This window comes from Hypomesus nipponensis, chromosome 15, assembly GCF_054491055.1.
Source record: "Hypomesus nipponensis isolate SF chromosome 15, ASM5449105v1, whole genome shotgun sequence".
In the NCBI taxonomy this organism is placed as follows: Eukaryota; Metazoa; Chordata; class Actinopteri; order Osmeriformes; family Osmeridae; genus Hypomesus; species Hypomesus nipponensis.
The window spans coordinates 527,501-532,500 of record NC_140375.1 but is presented as its reverse complement, the minus strand read 5'-3'; the positions used below and the strand labels follow the sequence as shown (position 1 = coordinate 532,500).

General features: G+C 46.9%; 15 non-coding genes and 2 pseudogenes across 15 annotated transcripts in view; all 17 read right to left on the bottom strand.

Annotated features, from left to right (window-relative positions):
- LOC146256439 (5S ribosomal RNA) overlaps positions 1 to 87 on the bottom strand; it is a 119-nt gene extending 32 nt beyond the window's left edge. Inside the window, exon 1 of the ribosomal RNA XR_014730244.1 lies at positions 1 to 87. This exon is cut by the window's left edge and continues 32 nt beyond it. This is a non-coding gene — a ribosomal RNA (5S ribosomal RNA).
- A 176-nt stretch (positions 88 to 263) lies between these two features.
- LOC146256438 (5S ribosomal RNA) lies at positions 264 to 382 on the bottom strand. The gene has a single exon (XR_014730243.1). It is a non-coding gene; the product is annotated as a 5S ribosomal RNA (ribosomal RNA).
- Positions 383 to 554: 172 nt separating this feature from the next.
- LOC146256437 (5S ribosomal RNA) lies at positions 555 to 673 on the bottom strand. Its single transcript, XR_014730908.1, has one exon. It is a non-coding gene; the product is annotated as a 5S ribosomal RNA (ribosomal RNA).
- A 178-nt stretch (positions 674 to 851) lies between these two features.
- Positions 852 to 970, bottom strand: LOC146256436 (5S ribosomal RNA). Its single transcript, XR_014730492.1, has one exon. It is a non-coding gene; the product is annotated as a 5S ribosomal RNA (ribosomal RNA).
- A 176-nt stretch (positions 971 to 1,146) lies between these two features.
- LOC146256435 (5S ribosomal RNA) lies at positions 1,147 to 1,265 on the bottom strand. Its single transcript, XR_014730491.1, has one exon. It is a non-coding gene; the product is annotated as a 5S ribosomal RNA (ribosomal RNA).
- A 184-nt stretch (positions 1,266 to 1,449) lies between these two features.
- LOC146256434 (5S ribosomal RNA) lies at positions 1,450 to 1,568 on the bottom strand. Its single transcript, XR_014730851.1, has one exon. It is a non-coding gene; the product is annotated as a 5S ribosomal RNA (ribosomal RNA).
- Positions 1,569 to 1,746: 178 nt separating this feature from the next.
- On the bottom strand, positions 1,747 to 1,865 carry LOC146256433 (5S ribosomal RNA). Its single transcript, XR_014730242.1, has one exon. It is a non-coding gene; the product is annotated as a 5S ribosomal RNA (ribosomal RNA).
- A 178-nt stretch (positions 1,866 to 2,043) lies between these two features.
- LOC146256432 (5S ribosomal RNA) lies at positions 2,044 to 2,152 on the bottom strand (annotated as a pseudogene).
- A 182-nt stretch (positions 2,153 to 2,334) lies between these two features.
- Positions 2,335 to 2,453, bottom strand: LOC146256431 (5S ribosomal RNA). Its single transcript, XR_014730854.1, has one exon. It is a non-coding gene; the product is annotated as a 5S ribosomal RNA (ribosomal RNA).
- A 174-nt stretch (positions 2,454 to 2,627) lies between these two features.
- Positions 2,628 to 2,746, bottom strand: LOC146256430 (5S ribosomal RNA). The gene has a single exon (XR_014730118.1). It is a non-coding gene; the product is annotated as a 5S ribosomal RNA (ribosomal RNA).
- A 172-nt stretch (positions 2,747 to 2,918) lies between these two features.
- Positions 2,919 to 3,037, bottom strand: LOC146256429 (5S ribosomal RNA). The gene has a single exon (XR_014730241.1). It is a non-coding gene; the product is annotated as a 5S ribosomal RNA (ribosomal RNA).
- Positions 3,038 to 3,237: 200 nt separating this feature from the next.
- Positions 3,238 to 3,356, bottom strand: LOC146256428 (5S ribosomal RNA). The gene has a single exon (XR_014730239.1). It is a non-coding gene; the product is annotated as a 5S ribosomal RNA (ribosomal RNA).
- A 182-nt stretch (positions 3,357 to 3,538) lies between these two features.
- Positions 3,539 to 3,657, bottom strand: LOC146256427 (5S ribosomal RNA). Its single transcript, XR_014730669.1, has one exon. It is a non-coding gene; the product is annotated as a 5S ribosomal RNA (ribosomal RNA).
- A 174-nt stretch (positions 3,658 to 3,831) lies between these two features.
- On the bottom strand, positions 3,832 to 3,940 carry LOC146256426 (5S ribosomal RNA; annotated as a pseudogene).
- Positions 3,941 to 4,122: 182 nt separating this feature from the next.
- Positions 4,123 to 4,241, bottom strand: LOC146256425 (5S ribosomal RNA). Its single transcript, XR_014730386.1, has one exon. It is a non-coding gene; the product is annotated as a 5S ribosomal RNA (ribosomal RNA).
- A 172-nt stretch (positions 4,242 to 4,413) lies between these two features.
- On the bottom strand, positions 4,414 to 4,532 carry LOC146256424 (5S ribosomal RNA). Its single transcript, XR_014730238.1, has one exon. It is a non-coding gene; the product is annotated as a 5S ribosomal RNA (ribosomal RNA).
- Positions 4,533 to 4,716: 184 nt separating this feature from the next.
- Positions 4,717 to 4,835, bottom strand: LOC146256423 (5S ribosomal RNA). The gene has a single exon (XR_014730237.1). It is a non-coding gene; the product is annotated as a 5S ribosomal RNA (ribosomal RNA).
- Positions 4,836 to 5,000: the final 165 nt, after the last annotated feature.

Genomic DNA, 5,000 nt, shown 5'->3' with positions numbered 1-5,000 from the left:
CCCATCCAAGTACTAACCAGGCCCGACCCTGCTTAGCTTCCGAGATCAGACGAGATCGGGCGTTGCCAGGCTGGTATGGCCGTACGAAATAAGTTGACAACCATAGGCTACTTATCCATATACAGATTTAGCAATTGACAATGCAAGGTAGTCTCTCTCTCTCTCTCTCTCTCGTGTCAAAATGAAAACAGCTTCCAGCCCCTTTCATGAAGGACTACTTGTGCATATTGCAAGATGTCAGTTTCTAAGTGAATGAGCAAAAGAGCATACAGCACCTGGTATTCCCAGGCGGTCTCCCATCCAAGTACTAACCAGGCCCGACCCTGCTTAGCTTCCGAGATCAGACGAGATCGGGCGTTGCCAGGCTGGTATGGCCGTACGAAATAAGTTGACAACCATAGGCTACTTATCCATATACAGATTTAGCAATTGACAATGCAAGGTGGTCTCTCTCTCTCTCTCTCGTGTCAAAATGAAAACAGCTTCCAGCCCCTTTCATGAAGGACTACTTGTGCATATTGCAAGATTTCAGTTTCTAAGTGAATGAGCAAAAGAGCATACAGCACCTGGTATTCCCAGGCGGTCTCCCATCCAAGTACTAACCAGGCCCGACCCTGCTTAGCTTCCGAGATCAGACAAGATCGGGCGTTGCCAGGCTGGTATGGCCGTACGAAATAAGTTGACAACCATAGGCTACTTATCCATATACAGATTTAGCAATTGACAATGCAAGGTAGTCTCTCTCTCTCTCTCTCTCTCTCGTGTCAAAATGAAAACAGCTTCCAGCCCCTTTCATGAAGGACTACTTGTGCATATTGCAAGATGTCAGTTTCTAAGTGAATGAGCAAAAGAGCATACAGCACCTGGTATTCCCAGGCGGTCTCCCATCCAAGTACTAACCAGGCCCGACCCTGCTTAGCTTCCGAGATCAGACGTGATCGGGCGTTGCCAGGCTGGTATGGCCGTACGAAATAAGTTGACAACCATAGGCTACTTATCCATATACAGATTTAGCAATTGACAATGCAAGGTGGTCTCTCTCTCTCTCTCTCTCTCGTGTCAAAATGAAAACAGCTTCCAGCCCCTTTTATGAAGGACTACTTGTGCATATTGCAAGATGTCAGTTTCTAAGTGAATGAGCAAAAGAGCATACAGCACCTGGTATTCCCAGGCGGTCTCCCATCCAAGTACTAACCAGGCCCGACCCTGCTTAGCTTCCGAGATCAGACGTGATCGGGCGTTGCCAGGCTGGTATGGCCGTACGAAATAAGTTGACAACCATAGGCTACTTATCCATATACAGATTTAGCAATTGACAATGCAAGGTGGTCTCTCTCTCTCTCTCTCTCTCTCTCTCTCGTGTCAAAATGAAAACAGCTTCCAGCCCCTTTCATGAAGGACTACTTGTGCATATTGCAAGATGTCAGTTTCTAAGTGAATGAGCAAAAGAGCATACAGCACCTGGTATTCCCAGGCGGTCTCCCATCCAAGTACTAACCAGGCCCGACCCTGCTTAGCTTCCAAGATCAGACGAGATCGGGCGTTGCCAGGCTGGTATGGCCGTACGAAATAAGTTGACAACCATAGGCTACTTATCCATATACAGATTTAGCAATTGACAATGCAAGGTAGTCTCTCTCTCTCTCTCTCTCTCTCGTGTCAAAATGAAAACAGCTTCCAGCCCCTTTCATGAAGGACTACTTGTGCATATTGCAAGATGTCAGTTTCTAAGTGAATGAGCAAAAGAGCATACAGCACCTGGTATTCCCAGGCGGTCTCCCATCCAAGTACTAACCAGGCCCGACCCTGCTTAGCTTCCGAGATCAGACGAGATCGGGCGTTGCCAGGCTGGTATGGCCGTACGAAATAAGTTGACAACCATAGGCTACTTATCCATATACAGATTTAGCAATTGACAATGCAAGGTGGTCTCTCTCTCTCTCTCTCTCTCTCGTGTCAAAATGAAAACAGCTTCCAGCCCCTTTCATGAAGGACTACTTGTGCATATTGCAAGATTTCAGTTTCTAAGTGAATGAGCAAAAGAGCATACAGCACCTGGTATTCCCAGGCGGTCTCCCATCCAAGTACTAACAAGGCCCGACCCTGCTTAGCTTCCGAGATCAGGCGTTGCCAGGCTGGTATGGCCGTACGAAATAAGTTGACAACCATAGGCTACTTATCCATATACAGATTTAGCAATTGACAATGCAAGGTAGTCTCTCTCTCTCTCTCTCTCTCTCTCTCGTGTCAAAATGAAAACAGCTTCCAGCCCCTTTCATGAAGGACTACTTGTGCATATTGCAAGATGTCAGTTTCTAAGTGAATGAGCAAAAGAGCATACAGCACCTGGTATTCCCAGGCGGTCTCCCATCCAAGTACTAACCAGGCCCGACCCTGCTTAGCTTCCGAGATCAGACGAGATCGGGCATGGCCAGGCTGGTATGGCCGTACGAAATACGTTGACAACCATAGGCTACTTATCCATATACAGATTTAGCAATTGACAATGCAAGGTAGTCTCTCTCTCTCTCTCTCTCGTGTCAAAATGAAAACAGCTTCCAGCCCCTTTCATGAAGGACTACTTGTGCATATTGCAAGATTTCAGTTTCTAAGTGAATGAGCAAAAGAGCATACAGCACCTGGTATTCCCAGGCGGTCTCCCATCCAAGTACTAACCAGGCCCAACCCTGCTTAGCTTCCGAGATCAGACGAGATCGGGCGTTGCCAGGCTGGTATGGCCGTACGAAATAAGTTGACAACCATAGGCTACTTATCCATATACAGATTTAGCAATTGACAATGCAAGGTGGTCTCTCTCTCTCTCTCTCTCCCTCTCGTGTCAAAATGAAAACAGCTTCCTGCCCCTTTCATGAAGGACTACTTGTGCATATTGCAAGATTTCAGTTTCTAAGTGAATGAGCATACAGCACCTGGTATTCCCAGGCGGTCTCCCATCCAAGTACTAACCAGGCCCGACCCTGCTTAGCTTCCGAGATCAGACGAGATCGGGCGTTGCCAGGCTGGTATGGCCGTACGAAATAAGTTGACAACCATAGGCTACTTATCCATATACAGATTTAGCAATTGACAATGCAAGGTGGTCTCTCTCTCTCTCTCTCTCTCTCTCTCTCTCTCTCTCTCTCTCTCGTGTCAAAATGAAAACAGTTTCCAGCCCCTTTCATGAAGGACTACTTGTGCATATTGCAAGATGTCAGTTTCTAAGTGAATGAGCAAAAGAGCATACAGCACCTGGTATTCCCAGGCGGTCTCCCATCCAAGTACTAACCAGGCCCGACCCTGCTTAGCTTCCGAGATCAGACGAGATCGGGCGTTGCCAGGCTGGTATGGCCGTACGAAATAAGTTGACAACCATAGGCTACTTATCCATATACAGATTTAGCAATTGACAATGCAAGGTAGTCTCTCTCTCTCTCTCTCTCTCTCTCTCGTGTCAAAATGAAAACAGCTTCCAGCCCCTTTCATGAAGGACTACTTGTGCATATTGCAAGATGTCAGTTTCTAAGTGAATGAGCAAAAGAGCATACAGCACCTGGTATTCCCAGGCGGTCTCCCATCCAAGTACTAACCAGGCCCGACCCTGCTTAGCTTCCGAGATCAGACGAGATCGGGCGTTGCCAGACTGGTATGGCCGTACGAAATAAGTTGACAACCATAGGCTACTTATCCATATACAGATTTAGCAATTGACAATGCAAGGTGGTCTCTCTCTCTCTCTCTCTCGTGTCAAAATGAAAACAGCTTCCAGCCCCTTTCATGAAGGACTACTTGTGCATATTGCAAGATTTCAGTTTCTAAGTGAATGAGCAAAAGAGCATACAGCACCTGGTATTCCCAGGCGGTCTCCCATCCAAGTACTAACCAGGCCCGACCCTGCTTAGCTTCCGAGATCAGGCGTTGCCAGGCTGGTATGGCCGTACGAAATAAGTTGACAACCATAGGCTACTTATCCATATACAGATTTAGCAATTGACAATGCAAGGTAGTCTCTCTCTCTCTCTCTCTCTCTCTCTCGTGTCAAAATGAAAACAGCTTCCAGCCCCTTTCATGAAGGACTACTTGTGCATATTGCAAGATTTCAGTTTCTAAGTGAATGAGCAAAAGAGCATACAGCACCTGGTATTCCCAGGCGGTCTCCCATCCAAGTACTAATCAGGCCCAACCCTGCTTAGCTTCCGAGATCAGACGAGATCGGGCGTTGCCAGGCTGGTATGGCCGTACGAAATAAGTTGACAACCATAGGCTACTTATCCATATACAGATTTAGCAATTGACAATGCAAGGTGGTCTCTCTCTCTCTCTCTCTCCCTCTCGTGTCAAAATGAAAACAGCTTCCAGCCCCTTTCATGAAGGACTACTTGTGCATATTGCAAGATTTCAGTTTCTAAGTGAATGAGCATACAGCACCTGGTATTCCCAGGCGGTCTCCCATCCAAGTACTAACCAGGCCCGACCCTGCTTAGCTTCCGAGATCAGACGAGATCGGGCGTTGCCAGGCTGGTATGGCCGTACGAAATAAGTTGACAACCATAGGCTACTTATCCATATACAGATTTAGCAATTGACAATGCAAGGTGGTCTCTCTCTCTCTCTCTCTCTCTCTCTCTCGTGTCAAAATGAAAACAGTTTCCAGCCCCTTTCATGAAGGACTACTTGTGCATATTGCAAGATGTCAGTTTCTAAGTGAATGAGCAAAAGAGCATACAGCACCTGGTATTCCCAGGCGGTCTCCCATCCAAGTACTAACCAGGCCCGACCCTGCTTAGCTTCCGAGATCAGACGAGATCGGGCGTTGCCAGGCTGGTATGGCCGTACGAAATAAGTTGACAACCATAGGCTACTTATCCATATACAGATTTAGCAATTGACAATGCAAGGTAGTCTCTCTCTCTCTATCTCTCGTGTCAAAAATGAAAACAGCTTCCAGCCCCTTTCATGAAGGACTACTTGTGCATATTGCAAGATTTCAGTTTCTAAGTGAA